Source organism: Clupea harengus, chromosome 13 (genome assembly GCF_900700415.2).
Source record: "Clupea harengus chromosome 13, Ch_v2.0.2, whole genome shotgun sequence".
Lineage (NCBI taxonomy): Eukaryota > Metazoa > Chordata > Actinopteri > Clupeiformes > Clupeidae > Clupea > Clupea harengus.
The window spans coordinates 7,355,942-7,373,441 of record NC_045164.1 but is presented as its reverse complement, the minus strand read 5'-3'; the positions used below and the strand labels follow the sequence as shown (position 1 = coordinate 7,373,441).

At 44.0% G+C, this 17,500-nt stretch overlaps 1 protein-coding gene across 1 annotated transcript in view; it reads left to right on the top strand.

Annotated features, from left to right (window-relative positions):
* cdh23 (cadherin-related 23) overlaps positions 1–17,500 on the top strand; it is a 197,855-nt gene that overhangs the window by 5,519 nt on the left and 174,836 nt on the right. The gene's annotated exons all lie outside the window — the stretch shown is intronic.

The following is a 17,500-nucleotide window of genomic DNA, read 5'->3' as shown; positions in this document are numbered from 1 at the left end:
TTGTTTACGTACACTCTTCAGAGAAAAAAAATGAGAAAGGGTTTAATAACCTCAGAGATTACACACACACATGCAAACACACACTCTCTCTCACACACTTACACACACACATGCACATTCTCTCTCACACACACACACACACACACACACACACACACACACGTGCATACTCTCTCACACACTTACACACACATGTATTTCCTTGCTAGTACACTAAATAATACATATACACAAGAGCTCTGAGAGAATGAGATGAGAACTCTGATGATAATGCATTCTGTGCCCTGGTGCTGTTCGAAACAGAATCAACTGCAGGTTAAGCTGTAGTTGGGGTGTTTATATACGGCGGTGTGTGTATGTTGGAGTGTGTGCATCTCTGGGTTTATAGATATATCTCCGTGTTGATATGTCTTTGTGTGTTTGCTCATATAGCTGTGTGTGTGTGTGTGTGTGTGTGTGTGTGTGTGTGTGTGTGTGTGTGTGTGTGTGTGCGCGCGCGCATGCGTCTCTGGCGGAGTCAGGTTAGCTGTCCCTCAGTGTGCACCTGTGTATTTAATCAGTTTTGCGGGAGCTGTTGATTGACAGGGCAATTTGAGGGTGTCTGGTTTTTCATCACACTCGCACCGCTTTAATGGGACATCGCATTTGAAAAAAATACACACTGGGGTTACCCGGCAGGGGCGGCATTATCAGCGGCCAGACCATCGCCTCACTCAAGCTCTTCCTCCTCTCACGCTGAGCTTTCAGTAGAGGGGCAGCAAGTAATATGTCTGGGCCTGTATGCTACTGTATGTCTGTGAGTGTGCGTGTGATTTTGTATGGGTGCGCGTACGTGTGTGGATATGTGTTTTTGTATACATGTATGCATTCATGATAATATATATTTGTGTGTATTTGTTGTAATTACTGTCTCCATACATTGCACACACATATTGCACATACACATTCCAGACTAAATTATTGTCTCCATGCATTACACACTCAACAAAAATAGTCCAGAAACCAGTAGTATGAACCATAACTGGAAGATGCTTTGCCAGTTAGGTATTTGATGTTAAAGCTTTTTTCTGTTCATTCTCTTCATCACACTAAACTTGTTTGGGCTTTCTGGGCATTAATGATACCACTGTGGGTTCCCCTCTCCCTCCCCACAGTGTGTATATACTGGTTTGGCAGATCAATGTACACATCTTTTAGTCTTTCTGTATCTTATTTTATAAGCACATATAAGAACCCTTGTATAAGCACATTATAGGTATTCCTGATGTTTCCTGGTGCTTCTGATATTCCCGACACTCCTGGCGTTGCTGCTGCAGTCTCTGTGTCCTCTGGGCACAAGTCCTGCCGTCCTTCCCAACAGGACCCCGCTCTGATTGGTGGACGGGTCTGTCAGCCATGTCAGGCCCCTTGATGGCTTGTTCAGAGGCCGGGTGGACAGCAGGGGGCGGCGGGGGAGGGGGGTGAGTGATTGGACGAGGCCAATTTGTCAAGATTATTGTTTATTGGCCCGGGCAGATGTCCTCATGCAGGAGGACTTCCAGAACATTCTCATGCTGACCACTGAATCAACCACAGGACAGCAGCTGTCAGAGAGAGACAGAGAGAGAGAGAGAGAGAGAGAGAGAGGGAGGAAGTGAGGGAGAGAAGGAGAGAAGGAGGGAGGGGGCAGCAATAGAGGGAGGAGATCTTGTTTGTGTGTGTATGGTGTACGTGTTTGTTTTGAAATTTGTGAATGTGGCAGATGAAGAAATGAAAGCGATGTTGTGGCATTTGTGTGTTGCCGTTATGTGAGTAGATTGCCAGTGTGACTGTGAGAAACTGAGAGAGAGTGCATGTTAGTGTGTTTGCACTTGGGCATTTGCTTTGGCAGGCAAAAGGCACACTTTAGTTTACACACACACACACACACACACACACACACACACACACACACACACACACACACACACACACACACTCACATATACATTCCCTTCCCCCTGTCGTTGGGTACTGTGTCTGCTGCATGTCTTTTTTTTTTCATCAAATCTCCATGGAGAGCCCATGTTTTCCAAATAACAGTTTGGCAAGTGACTTAATTAGACTAATTAGTCAATTAGCTGTGAATGTTCTCGGCGCATTCATCTGTTTAAATGACAAAATATTTCAACCACACACTACTCTGTGTAAAGGGCACATTTTAAATAATTGTAAATGCAGTTTCCTGAGGAGGGCAGCAACATATTTCAGCTCTAGGTTCTGCAGACAGGCAACCAGTTTGGAGGCTGTTAAGAAGTATGCACATATTTACTAACTGATTTCACTAATTACAGTAATATGTCAAGGTAGGTTTCACTGTAGAATATAAAGATTATTTATATAGATGTATATGTATTGCACCCACAATTTAAGACAAGATGTAATGTGGGACTTTGATTTCTAGTGTCTGTCAATTGCTCTTAACAAAATGAGTTTAATCTGCAAACCCCAGGGTAACCAGATTGGTAGCAGCAGTTAACCATGCAGCCTAAGCATAGTTTTGGGTAGAAATAGTTGCAATACTTTTTGCAATAAAGCAATATCTACCGTCGGCCTCCCTTTCTCTTTAATGTTTAGCTGTTGCTCAAATGGCAACCTAACAAAATCATTTTGCAACAAAAAATCCAAGTCCTTGCCCACCCACTGATAATTTACTGTATGTTTTCATAGATTCCAAACATTCCCAGGCGTCCTCTACATGCCCACTGGACATTTCTTTCTCATTCACAGTCCAGTCAGTGCGGTATAACACTCAGCGTTGATTGGCTAATTAAAACATAATAATTGTGAGAAACACCAAGTGGGCATGAGCCAAGTCTGGCGTCTCTTGGCAGTCTGGCTTCCCCTGGCGTCCTATAGGAGTCGCCACTGGTCAGATGTAACATGAGCTAGCTGAACTAACTTAACCTAATCGTTGCTAGGAAGACAGTTTATGCTAAGCATACAGTCCTGCTGGAAAAGTTGTGTACAATACCTGGTTTTCTGGTACAGAGTTAAGTCAGGTGTTGGTCTAACTTCATGCTTAAACTGCACTTTTTCCTCATAGCTCACTGAAAGTGAAATGTATGTGATCCTGTCGATCACATACATCTTTGCTGAAAGCAAGGACATCTTTATCGTTGTAATCTCTCTCGTTGTTTGAATGCAAGGAATAACCTAGCATATCCGAAGCACTTACAGGGACCCACAGAATGTCGTGATAGTGATCAAACACTGAAATTCGTTAGACCTACTGCCAGTCACCTTTACATGAACACGCAAGTGCGTGTATTATTGATTCTTAACAAAAAGGCAGTGCTTCAAAACTTGGGACAAAAGGTCAGTTGACTGATGAAAAAAAAATTGATTATTAAGCATTACTTCATTTTATATTTCCTACAGGGCGTCAGATTTTCAGAATGGACTGCATTCAAACTGCATTACATTTTTTGGTAGCTTTTATAAGCTCATGCTATAGAAGCTAAGCACTTTTACATGGTGTTTTGTATCTTTATGTCTGAATATCTTTATCTATTTAATTTCGGTCACAGCTCGAAGTTTTACTAGCAGCCCCTTGTGCTGCAATTTGGTCAGCAATTAACTGAGTGTCCACTTTGACCTGTCTGCTGGTGTTGTCTTGCCTGTCCACGGCCAGGCCTCCAGGTGAGCTGATACCCTCTGATCAGGTTTCCCCTCCAGCCTTCGCCACACAGTGACAGTTGCCACCACGACTGTCACATCAGTTGCATCAGACTGAATGATGGTTATGATGTAATGGTCAGCAAAGACTGCTGATTGTTTGACATTTTGTGGACATCTAACTGACATCTACATACTTCAAACAGTGCTGTGCTGATGTCAACAGCAGAAGAACACAGTAACAACATCATGGTGATTTGACAATCGTTGTATTAAAATGGTAAAACAGTCAACTTACATGCTGAAAATTCACTCGTGATAATGTTAAATTTGTTGTTTCTTTTTGTTTAATTTCGGCCTTGTTGTAAGCACATTGCAGAGTTGATTCAAATACATAAAATACAGCCTAGAAGATGATGAAAATAAATTCAAGAAGAAATTCAAGAGTCTCCATTGAAAAGTTGGCGTTTATGCCAATATTCCCTAAGGCTTGATGTGTACCGTAAACAGCTTTCCTCGCGTGTATCAGCTTTGTATAACTGATGGTTGAATGAGGGCAAATAAGACTAAAAATCATTAAACATCAAAACTTGCTCTTTGGAAAAAAAGTGAAGTGCTTTGTTTTTTGAGGTCCTACGAGTCAGCTGTCATATTTAGTGATATATTTTACCAAGACACAAAACACCTCAGGCTATCTTTCAAGTTAGCAAGGCAACTCTCAAAAAAACCTTTAGTGAGAGCAGGCCATATCGAAGGACAATGTGATAATCAGTGTTTTAGCTCAAAGTGTAGAACTGGCATTGTAGGTGAATGGATTCTGAATATGTAATGGGTAAGTTTGTGATAATGACTCCGTGTGTCCGTGTCCGTGTCCGTGTCCGTGTGTCCGTGTGTCCGTGTGTCCGTGTGTCCGTGTGTCCGTGGCTCCGTGTCCGTGTCCGTGTCCGTGTCCATGTGTCCGTGTGTCCGTGTGTCCGTGTCCGTGTCCGTGTCCGTGTCCGTGTCCGTGTCCGTGTCCGTGTCCGTGTCTCCGTGTCTCCGTGTCTCCGTTTCTCCGTGTCTCCGTGTCTCCGTGTCCGTGTCTGTGTGTCCTGTAAATAAAATTACAGTCATTAGGCCTTCAATCTACCTGACAAGCACAGCCTCTTTCTGCCAGAAAAATGCCTTCTCTGGACACAATTAACACGAGAGGGAGAGAAAGACAGGGAGGGATGGAGGGAGAGAGGGACGAGATAGTGTCCTTGTCCGTGTGTGTGTGTGTCTGTGTGTGTGTGTGTGTGAGTGAGGGAAATAGAGAGAGAGAGACTGGGCAGAGGTTCAGTGGAGGCTGTGTCCTGCCAGCTGGGCCCTCCTGGTCAGCCATGTTTGTTTATGAGGGTGATGAAGGAGTGGAGCCCTGGCAAACAGCACATGGATATTTGATCTGAGGAGCAGATCCTGCCCTCTCTTCTCCTCCACTCACCTCCTCAGCTGTAGAGGATTAAACTCACAGGTCCACACGACCTGCAGTGCTCAGAGGCAAGGTCTCTACTCACATTGGGCTCTTGCATGCTCCCACTTCCCATGTGTGTATGTGTGTTTGAGGCCATCTGTATCTGTTTGAGTTTTACATGCTTACATAGGTTCAGAAATGTTTTCATTATACTAATCAATCAGTAGTATAAAAAGAGAATATGCTGATATATACAAATATATCAGGTTATGACTATTCACCATAGACTGTGTATGTTGGAATAAGTGTGTGTAATGTGTGTGTAATGACATGAAAATGCACATTTGATGAAGTAGGTAATATTTGTGTGTGTGTCTGTGAAAGTGTTTGGGGATAGCTGATGGTGTGTATGTATCGTCATGATGTAAAGTGGTGTGTGTGTGTGTGAATGTGTGTGTGCGTGCCTGCTCATGTGTGTGTCCTCGGTTTATGTCCTCAGTGTGTGTGTGTGTGCGTGCGTACCAGTGCCACAGTGCTGGCACCCTGGGGTCGCCACGGTTACACATTATTAGGCTAAGTAAAGCGCGCTCGTTGTGTCAGGCAATGCGATGTGTAATTAACCCAGGGTTTGATTAAACACTCTCATCTCCTAATCCACTTTAGCCCGATCTGGCTGATTAAAATCACTCTCTACTTGGCAATTAAGCCAGTTGCACAACACCGCGTTTATTTATGGATGAAACTTTAATATCCTGCTCGGCTGGGTCCTTTCTTGCCGGCTCGCCCGGCATGTACAAATGTATCAGTAATATGGCATTTTTTTTGCCTCTGAAACAGCTGGTGTTATTCTCCATTATAAAAACACATCTCCGCGCCGTAGCGAGTGTGTGTGAGTGCACTGTAATAGAGAGGGATGCTGTGGGTTGCTTTTTTTAATGGATAGAATGGCATCCACGAGTTGCCAGTTCCCTTATTACCGAGGCGACTGCCGAGTCTCCTGTGATCTTATTTTGCAGGTAACAAACACTTTGCGCTGATGGGGGTGGAGTAAAACTGTGTGAAGCGGATGTGAATGAGAAGTGTTTGGAGAGTGATATGGAGGTGCCTGCCTGACTGCTGTTGGCATTTTGCATTGGCATGGCAAAATCTGACAGTTGGAGGAGTACGGATTTGATTTGTGAGGTTTTTTTCTTCACCTGTTTTTTTTCTTTTCTCATTTATTTATTTGTCTGTTTTTTCGAGAGCGCTCTGCACTTGAGATGGTGTGGAGGTACAGAGAGACAGCACAGTATTAAATGTGATTTTAGTTCTAAATATGATGAATTGTAGAGGCACATTTAATATGCAAGGGATCTCATATTAACAAATTATCTCAACAGAACATATTCAGCTCATATGGAATGGGGATAAAGACTTGAGGGTTGAAGAGATAAATATACTTGAGCATACAGTAACTTGTTTTTGTAGTTGTGTGTGTGTGTGCCTGTCTGTGTGTATGCGTGCGTGTGTGTGTGCGTGTATGTGTGTGTGTGTGCGTGCGTGTGTGTGTGTGTGTGTGTGTGTGACTGTCTCTCTCTCTCTGTGTGTGTGTGTGTGTGTCTGTGCTTGTCTGTTTGTGTGTGTGTGTGTGTGTGTGTGTGTGTGGTTTGTGTTTGTGAGTATAACTCCCTGTTTCTGTGGTTTTAGTAAGGAGTCTGTCAAACACCTGCTCCCTGCGCTGTGGCGAAACTAAACACTGGGCTCTTTTAATGAGCTCCTCCACTTTTCTTAATTCAATAATAATTAAGGAGCAGGAAGTCCCCCTGCGGCTGCAGCTCGTAAAAAAAAACTCCCCCTCTCCGTGCGCTGATAACGGCAGGCTGCCACATCCTCCGCTCGGCCTGATTATGCAGGGATGTCCCGCGGTGACTCCCCGTGTTTCCACACTCCCAGCGGACCCACCCAGCCCCAGAGCACGGTCTGCAGTGGAGGGCATCACAGCACCAAAGGACTAGGGGCAGGTGTCACTGTGGGTGGATATGTTGGAGCAGAGCACATACAGTACATGTATGTGGAAAATGTATGGGCTCACTGACCTTTTGTGCTGTTATGAATTGAACATCATGAAGGATTTCCTTTACTTAACTTTACTTAAACTCAGTATCCATAAAGCATTATAAATACATTTGTAAATGTAGAAGTATTCATAATGCATATGTTCAGTCATCACTATGTATAAATAGTTATATAGATTATGTAAATCATTATGAAATATTATGAATACTGTATCACCCTTTATGAATGTGTTTATAATGCTTTACGGATACTGTGTTCAAGTAAAGTGTTACCTAATATTCTAATGGAAAGACTCAGTATGGATATAGCACTCTGCAAAAGACCACAACAAACATTAGCATTTCTTTGGAATTACATTATCAAAAAAGCGGGAAAAGAAAAATGTGATCTGTTTTTTTCAATGCATCTAGTCTTTCTAATGACCCATCAGTCTGCTGTCACAAAGCAGTGACACAGTAACAAACAGAAGTAATTACTGATGCTAAATCAATTACCCACTAACCACAGGATGGGTAGAAAACGTGATTGCCTTCAGGCTGAGTGAATGGATAGCTTTTTTGGACAGGTGTGTCAATGAAGTGTGGATTTGTAAGTGCTGAAGTGGCAACAGTTTGGTTCCTCTTGGATGATTGACATGAGTGGGTATGTAATTCCTCCAATGGTGGTGTGGCAGGGACATGCGGGGGCCGGGTCTGTGCGGGGGCTGGGTCGGCTCAGCCCGGTCAGGTCCTGATGAGTTAATTATTCAGTCAGGGACCGGAGATGGTAATTGCCTAATCTGCTCGCTGAACCACAGAAGCTCAGACAGCCCAGGTTTCCGCAGCTTTAGGCGTGGAGGCTTTTAAATGGTTTGGTGGAAAAAGACATATATACACACACACACACACACACACTCACACACATGCATGTGTGCACAGCACATAGACACATAAATGCACGTGAGTGCACACGCACACACACACACACACACACACACACACACACACAGAGATACACATGCACCAGAAGGTTTTGAATTTTTCAGTTTGAACCACAGAAAAAACTCAACATACCATATATCCTCTTCACTTAGCTCCCATCTCTCCGTTCCTCACTCTCTCCATCCCTCTCTCCCTCCATCCCTCTCTCTCTTTCTCTCCCTCTCGTGTTAATTGTGTCCAGAGAAGGCATTTTTCTGGCAGAAAGAGGCTGTGCTTGTCAGGTAGATTGAAGGCCTAATGGCTGTAATTTTATTTATTTATTTACAGTTCTCCACCAGCAAACAGCACCTCAGCCTATTGTTTTCTGCTCGCCTGTCAGCCCGGCTGAAAGTTAAACTACCGGCAGCACATTTGATGGTTGGCACTTACGCCCATAATTATTTATTTATATCCCTGGTGTGTTTGTGGACCTGTGTGTGTGTGTGTGTGTGTTTGTGTGTGTGTGTGTGGGCACATTTGTGTGATTCTTTGAGTATATATATCAATGTGGATGTATGTGTGTGTGTGCGTCACTTGTGTGTTTATATCTGCGTATGGATATGTGTAGGAGGGTATATATCATTGTGTGAGAAAAAGAGAGAGACCTTGCAAATCTTCATGCTCTTTAAGCTGTATGCATCCCAGAAACCTTATGAATTGCGCCACGTTGCATCTCATGCTTGTCATCAACACCAAAATCCCTCTTTCTCTCGCTCTCCATACTGTTCTTGGCCTCTTCCTTCTCTGTCTCTCTCTGTCTCTCTCTCTCTCTCTCTCTCACACACACACTTCTCTCACTCTCCCCATCCGTCTTACCTTCTTCCCCATATCTCGTCTCGAGTCCTACTCTCCTCAGTTTTGCACACGGTATATTCTCAGAGAGGGAAAGAGGGATGGGGTGAGCTGAGGATAAGAGAGATGGAGTGAGGGATGAGAAGGAGGAGGGAGGAGAGAGGGAGCAGGCAGGGAGCAGAGGTCTGTCGATGAGTGTTGTAGGGGGCTGGACGGGGGCCAGAGTGGCTGGGTCGTCAGTGGAAGATTTATCACTGTCCGAGAGCAGCTTAAAAATCCAGAGGCCTGCTCATAGCCTAGGCTCACACCTCATTTGGGTGCATTGAGTTTTTTCTCTCTATCTCTCTCTCTCTCGCTCTCTCTCTCTCTCTCTCTCTCTCTCTCTCTCCCCCCCTTGCTGTACCCTCTGCCCCCCCCAGTTCAATTCAATAAGATTTATTGGCATGACCATTTAAAATAAATTGTATTGCTTAAGCGAAATCACAAACTCTACAGTCAAAATCTCTCTCTCTCCCTCTCTCGCTCTCTCTCTCTCTCTCTCTCTCTCTCTCTCACTCTTCGTTTCCTGTCTGCTTCTCTGCCTGGTTTATCTCACTCTTTTGCACTCTCTCTTGTATGTTTTGTCTGTCTCACTCTTGTTTTTTGGCCTTTTCCTTTTCCTCCATCTATCTTAGTTACTCCATGGGCTCCATTGCTTTCCCTCTCCAAAAATAGTGTGCTTTTTCTGTTTATGTTTATTTATCTCCTCTCTCCTCTCCTCTCCTCTCTCTTTCTGTGACTCCCTGCCTTCCTTCCTATGCTCTCATCTCTCCAATTTCCACATGTCTGTCGAGATGGTCTCATATGTTGCAATGGATGTGGGTGTTATGCTGCATATGACGCACTTGCCTTTCACAAGACCAGTCTCAAAGAACTTGTGGGGCTGCTGTTATTGGCTTATTTCCCTCTATTTGTCACTCTCTCTCTCTCTTTCTCTTTCTCTCTCTCTCTCTAAGGCCTTCTTGGTCTGCTGTGTTTTTTCTCTCCTCTCTACACTCTTTACCTCTTCTCCTCAGAGCTTTCCCTCTCCGATCCCTTCATCATCGTCAAGAAGGGATTATCTCACCTGCTCAAGGCCTCCGGGTGTCACTTTAAATTAGCACTCCTGTTTGCTCTCGTGAGTGCCACACTAACACCCAGGCCGTGCCAAGACTCTCACGGACTTACTTGTCTCTCGAACTTTTTTCACTCATCTACTCTTCTTGCATCCTTTCTTCTTTCTTTCGTTTTCCTCTCCTTATTTCAGCTCGTCTTCTCTGTCTGTGCTATTCTCGTTTCAACTTCTCCTGATCCCATCACTACTTCTTTTCTCCTTACCTTTGCTTTCTTCTCTCCTCTCCTCTCCTCTTCTCTCCTCTTTTCTCATCTCCTCCTTTCCCTCTCTCCTCCATTCCTCCTCTCTCCTCCTCTTTTCTCCTCCCTCTCTCCTGGAAATAATGGTTTACACGCTCGAGCGGCGTCCGCAAACAGCCCATCCATCAGCTCTGCCTGCCGTATCCTCTCCGCCGCTGCCCACAGTCGGCCGGCTGGCCAGCTTGGTGGATGGGGTGGGTCTTTTTTTCCATTACGTGGACCTTTCTTAGTGTGTGCGTGCAACCACAGATAGTCTTATGGAATCATACTCAAAACATGTATTTCAAAAGAAGATTACCAGAGAGCTTTATAATCATAGCAGCAGAATCTTGCCAAAGTATCCTGTATTTTGTTCTGTACATAGCTTATACAATGAACCCATGAAGAGCACAGGCTTTCACTGAGAGTGAGGAAAATCTTGCATCAAGCTCTGGAATGATGTGATCAAGGGAATTGCCATGTTTCTCTTTGAAGTACTCTTCCACAGTTTCTGCAAGTGTACTTGCCCTCTTCTGCTGTCTGACAGTGACCCTTGGATGACTGTTTGGAACTACACCAATTTTACCAGAAAGCCTGTCTTATGTTGGTTGGTGGTATAAAAGCCTGACTGCATGTTGGTAGGTGGTATGAAAAGTTGCATCAATGGCTCCCGCAGAGGGACATACAAACGCTCCACTTTATCAATAATGCTGAAAGCCTGGATGACCTCAACTGATGTGCTTTGCAGTTTGACAGTGATACCTGACAGATGTGAGATGTAGTGGTATACAGAGAAGAAGGTGATCACAAATCCAAAGTCTTGAAGACCAGATACAAAGTTCTGTGGCCTCTGCTCTACACTTTCCCCGCCCATCCAGTGGTTGCATCTGCGTTGCACTCTTTAGTGTGGTCATGAAAGCCAATGACCTCCAGGGCTTTTACAATAAAGACAAAGCAACTGTCTAAAAATGACTGTGTGCGCCACGCCCTGCAGCCCAACTCACTCGACAGATGTCAATCAGGGGTTTCCCCTTCCCCTCTTGGCTCACTCCTTTGGCCACGCTCTCACCTTTAGGGGCTATTGGTGAAAAACATGATTGTTGATTTTAATCTTCTCAAGACTATTTTGGATTATCAGAAGGGAGGAGAATGAGAAATTACAGGGTTACATTTTTATTTTAGTTGAACTCAGGAAGAGTGGGGGACTCCCCACAGCGGGCCAATCCTCTCACTGTCAGGTGCTCATAGCCAGCAACCTAACCAATCTCACAACTGCCCAATCATAGATCTTGAGCAGCAGGATACAACAGCAATGCACAACTGGCCGAAGAAAGCTACAACACACACACCGCATTTCAGTCAGAACCTACTCTTGTCTGGTGCAATAGGCATTTATGATGTATTGGTACACTGTGGAGTAGACTACTTAACAATTATCTTATTTTTCAAATAACCCCTCAAACAACCATCCACCAAAGGTGGTAAGAAAAGACCATTGGGAGCAGTAAATACAGCTAGTTAGGGTTGAAGAAAGCATATCACGGTTGAGTTAAAGAGGTGACTCCCAATGTGATTAGAATCAGCAGCCCTTAGATGACCAGGAAAGGGGATATTCCTCCTTAGAATTAAGAAGCGAGTAGAGGACGATATTTTTAGGACGACTGGCGGAGATTGACGATTCCACCTAGGCGGGTTGTCTAAACTCCGTCAATAACTCTTTGCCGAGGGTTGGATTTTTGAATAATATCACTGCCCAATTCTGATTTATCTAGCAAGTGTGAGTGCGAGTTGTCAATTCCATACACCTCAAAAACCCATAGAATGCTGTGAGAAAACCTGCTCCTAGGAGGGAGTAGGTGAATGGGCTAAAGAAACCCTTTCTTAACTCAGACACCATGTTGTGAATAATGGAGTGTAACAGGGAACGGTTTGTCATTAAAAGAGGGACTTTGCTTTTGAATGCCTTTGAGAAGAAGACTGATTGAAGGATTTCCAAGTAGAATCTGTGTTGAAGGGTCCAGGCATCTCATATGAAACTGAATTCCTGAGACCAGTGCTTTGATCGATGCTGGCAGATACATCTCTGTGACTCAAACCAGTAGACTATAAAGGCATAAACTATGTTTGGGTTCACTGGGACAAATGGTTACTGAAAAAGCTTGACAAATCATGAAAAGTAAGGTGAGGTTGAGTCATACGTTTTTAACGTAGCTTTTGCCAAACCTGCTCTTATGTAGTGAGAGGCTGTATTGAGGTAGCGTTGCAGATTATCATCTAATCTAGGTCTGTTACGTTGGGGGGGGGGGGGGGGGGGGGCAGCAGGTGAGCATATGAGTCTGAAATACGGACATTTTAATCGGGACAATCAACAATTATATTATCTGGGCCAGGAATATGTACTGCCTGGATTGTGAAGTTACACATAACATATGACCATGTTAAACGCCTCATCAATCTGATTATGTTAATGGGGGGTTCATTGTCACAAAACACCATGATTCTCTTCTTGGACCACTGCTTACCCTGGATTTGATATTGCTTGGTAAAATGTCTAATTCTCTCGGCCAGACATCAGCAAACCATTGGTTTTTAAAGATACCACGAAACTGTTTCTACACAGTCTGTTCCACTTGTTTAACAAAGATGACCAGAATTTTAAATCTGATCTGCATCCCTCATCTAGAGGGACTACTTCATGCAGATTTAGAGAGGTTAGGCCTAGAAGTAAAAGAACGGCCTTGTGGTATTATGCGCATAGCAAAATTCTTCTTGTGACTGACCACCTCAGAGAGAAGTGACTGATTTATTCTCTGAAGCAAGTTAGTTTATCGGGAGGCAGAGAGGCTTGCATTTTGACGGAATTTAGAGTAATACCTACGAATTCTAGACAGTGAGTAGGGCCTAATGTTTTTTCTTCTAAGAGGAACGCCAAGTTTATGAAAGGTTTCTTTTAAAGTGCAAATGGAATGACCAGGTCGAGCGTAAGGGTAGTCAACAACAAGGACATCCTCCAAGAGATGGAGAACAAAGGGCAGTTTACAGTTGAATCCAACCTAGTGGAAAGGCTTCAGAATGGGTATTAAAAAATGTAAGGACCCAAAATAATTTATGGCGAAATACAATTTATCATACCAACTGACCCTGAATAAATGCCACTGAGTTGGGTGAAGAGGCATATAGTTTTGAAGCTATCTGTGATATCAGCTTCTCTGAGCCAAGCACCTCTCCCTGCTGATTTAATACATTCAATGGGTTGATCTACTGTAGCATAGCAAAGTGAGAAAGGTTCTAAGGGAATGAGATTCCAGACAGATGTATAATGAGACGTTTTCTTGCCAGAATATTTCCTCGTGGGGATGCCTATAGGATTTATGCTGGAGATGGAGGCCAAAGTGGACAGGACCGGATCGCTGGCCAGTTGGTTGCTGGCTTCGTTGGCAGGTTGGACCCTATGCTGTTTGGAGGCTGGTGCTGTGGTACTGGAATCCCGGGAGCCGTATTTTCTTTTTGGTGGTCACTTTCCGCCCAGATGCCGCAAGGGGAGATGGATACTTCTGGCAGAGATGAAACAGGCTCTTAAAAGAACAAAAAAAAAGATCTTGGTGCAAAAGAGAGCTTGAATGCTGCGGCTATACAAGTCCTGTACAAGTCCTTGCCAGTCCTGTGTGTACGTGCCTGGTGTCCAGTTTTCTGCCCCTCTCACACAAAATAAATCCTACTGTCTCTGTCATTAAGCGGCAAAGAGTTAACCTTTATTTTCAAACAAACACGCAAATATTTTAAAAGCCTCATCTCCTCGTGTGGCGACCCTGGGTCAGGCTAGTTCTACATCCAACAAAATATGTTTTAATGAGCCGAGCAGTCATTTAATGAACTTGCAGCTTCTGTCTTCACCCACCCACTTAAAGTGAAAGTGAAGTCAAAGTGTCAACAGTCATCATGGTGACGCGTGTTTTGTGTTTTTCAGTAGCCTACAGATAGAAAAGGAAACAAGCTGGATATGCCTAGGAATTATTTTTTAATAGCCTAATCTCTAGCATGGGGCAAATCTTTAAGGGTTACCACCTATCATGAACAGAAGAGTTGATGTAGAAATGTGGAAATGTTCACATGGGGGGGGGGGGGGACGTGGGCCCACCTGACCCCCCTCTGGCATCACCGTTCACACACACAGGAACATCTCCGGCAACACCAACACCAATGCTTCACCTCCCTCCCTCCCACCCTACCTCTCTCTCCCTCCCACCTTCCCTCTCTTTCTCCCCCTCTCTCTCTTCCTCCCTTTCTTTCTCTTGCCAAAGCTCTGCCACGTCTCTCTGCGCTTCTCCCACCTTCTTTCTCACCTTGTATTTTGGTTTTCACTGCCAATTCCTCTCCACAACTCCTCTCTTTCTCAGTATCCCTCTCTTTCCCTCTTTCTCTTGATTCTTCTCTCTGTCTGGGATACCTCCTCTTCCTCCATCCTCTCTGATCTTCTTTCACCATCAGCACCCACCCACCCACCATCTTACTTCTCCTCTGTGGTTCTCTCCATCACTCTTTTTTCTAACTCATCTTGCTCTTCCTATCTTCTTCCACCAGTACTGGTATTCTACATCCTTGTTGTTGCTTATATTACATCTCTGAGAAAAGCCTTCTTCATTCTCAACTCTCTTTAACCAAGTTCTAAATGTATGTATTCCCAATATTTTCTGCTCCATCTGTCCTCTGTCACACACACACCAGTCTCTCTTTCATCTATCTTCTCTCTCTCCCTCTCCCTCTCTCTCTCTCTCTCTCATTCTCCCCCATCATCGAATCCAAACCTGAATTGTGTCTTCCAAGGTGACACTCTCCCATTTTCTCACAACTTTTAGACATCAGCATCACCAAGCAAAAAAAGATTCCATTACAGGACAATGGTACTGGATGTCATGTGACAGCACAGGTTCCACGAGAGTGCGAATAAAACACTAGCCATGACAGCTTCCAAATTACAGTCAAAGGAGAGTGAGTGCACACTCTCTTCTGTTATGGGCCATTTAACTGTAATTGTGAGAGTATTGCAAAATGCCATGAAATATCACTTTAGCAGAGCATTTTCAGATTCCACATTGTTTTGCAGGCATCCGTAAAGGACCAAAAATGTTCAGTGACAATCCTTAGCTTTCCATGACGTCCTGAAGCCTTGATCCAGCACCTAACTGAAACATGAAACAAAATAGTAAGACACGACATACACACACAGACACACACACACACACACATACACACAAAACACTGAAACACACATGTACACACTTCTGTTGTTATCGTCTGTTGAGAAATGAACCGGCAGGTGTTTTTCCTTTTGTTGGTGTTTGCCCCATTCTTCTCTTCCTTCCATCCTTGCCCCCCCCCCCCCCCCCCCCCCCTCCTCCGGGCTCTGTGAAGAGTCAGCAGTGATGGGACTTACTTGTTTGTTTGTTTGTTTGTTTGTTTGTTTGTTGGGACCCATATGCAAATGATAAAGTTCTTAGTTCTGATAGTTCTGATTGTGATTGCGCTGATGTCATTGTCTATACACTTCAATTGGAAATCTGTTTTATTTATTACTACAGGCGGCATGTCTTCATATGGTTGTGTGTGTGTGCACACTTACATCCATGTCAGTGTGTATTTGTCTCATGTGTATGTATGAGCGTGTGTGTATGCACACTTGTTGGGGTGCATCTGGAGTCATATAGTGTTATGTGTGTGTGTGTGTGTGTGTGTGTGTGTGTGTGTGCGAGTGCATGTGTGTGCGTGTGTGTGCGAGTGCGAGTGTGTGTGTGTGTGTGTGTGTGTGTGTGTGTGTGTGTGTGTGTGTGTGTGTGTGTGTGTGTGTGTGCGAGTGTGTGTGTGCGAGTGCATGTGTGTGTGTGTGTGTGTGTGTGTGTGTGTGTGTGTGTGTGTGTGTGAGAGTGCATGTGTGTGTGTGTTTGTGTGTTTGTGTGTGTGTGTGTGTGCATGCTTTGTCTGAGCTGTTTGGGTTGTGGGGATAGATCAGCTCACAGCAGCTGTTTATCAGGTACAGGTGGGCCACTGCTGATACCTTTTGCAGCCACAGAGAGCAGCTAACCTGGAAATTGATGTTTCACATCAACGAGCCTCTCTTTGCTCCACTGCTGGGAGCGTGCATGTGTGTGAGTGTGTGTCTGTGTGTACATGAGAATGTTGTAGGTGAGATGTATAAGAAGGGTGTATTAGCTAAGCATATGGACGTGTCAATGTGGGGGTTTGTAGGTTTATGATTGGGAGAAAATAGTAAAGGTCTTCAGGGTGAGCATGAATGTTATGTAGAATTGTGTGTGTTTGTTTGTGTGTGTGTGTGTGAGACAGAGAGCGAGATTGTGTATATGAGTATTTGTATAAACGTGCTAACTGCTCTCAGTTTATGTGCCGCTAAGTGTTATTGGAGAGAAGCTGTTGAATGGCACCATTATCCCCCCCATTTTCTGAGCTATATGAAGAAAGGTTATCATGTCCTTCGATTGAAAGATGACATTTGTTCTCATAAAGGCCATGCCATCCTTTCCCTATGGGATTCATCGGAGCCTGGATTAGTGCTCCTTTTTCTGGATTTCTGCCAAAATACGACACATTTAGTTTTTCTGCCTTTTTCTGCTGTTTGTGTTAACTCTCTGTCCTCCTCTCCTAACTGTATCTACTGCTCTCTCTCTCTCTCTCTCTCTCTCTCTCTCTCGTTCTCTCATTCGTTTCCTGCCATTGTTATTCATTGTTATTCAGGTTTAGTTTACCGTACCTCACCCAGACAATCATGTTCTTGATTCAGCACTATCTGCAAACACAATACTTTTCTACTTTTCTAATTTGCTGTCTGGGTGTATATGTAATTGTAAGATTGAATGTGTACATTTATTTCTAAATATATATATTTGTGTGTATGTGCGTGAGCGTGTGTGTATGTGTTTATACTGCAATACTAGGGGGGAGAGGTGTTGGGCACCATAATTAAGTGATTGCATGTATTTCAGTTTGTGTTTGTGTGTGTGTGTATGTGTGTCTATGTCTGTGTCTGTGTCTGTGTCTGTGTCTGTGTCTGTGTCTGTGTCTGTGTCTGTGTTTGTGTGTGTGTGTGATTGTGTGTATACCAATGTGTGTCTCTCTTATCTCACAGCGGAGAAGGTATTTGACATTTAACAGACTGTTGTAGCCAACCTACATTTATGCACTTGTTTCTTGTCTATTTTTCTCCCACATGCAGTATTTTGCCATTATTTGGGCAGACCTTAGA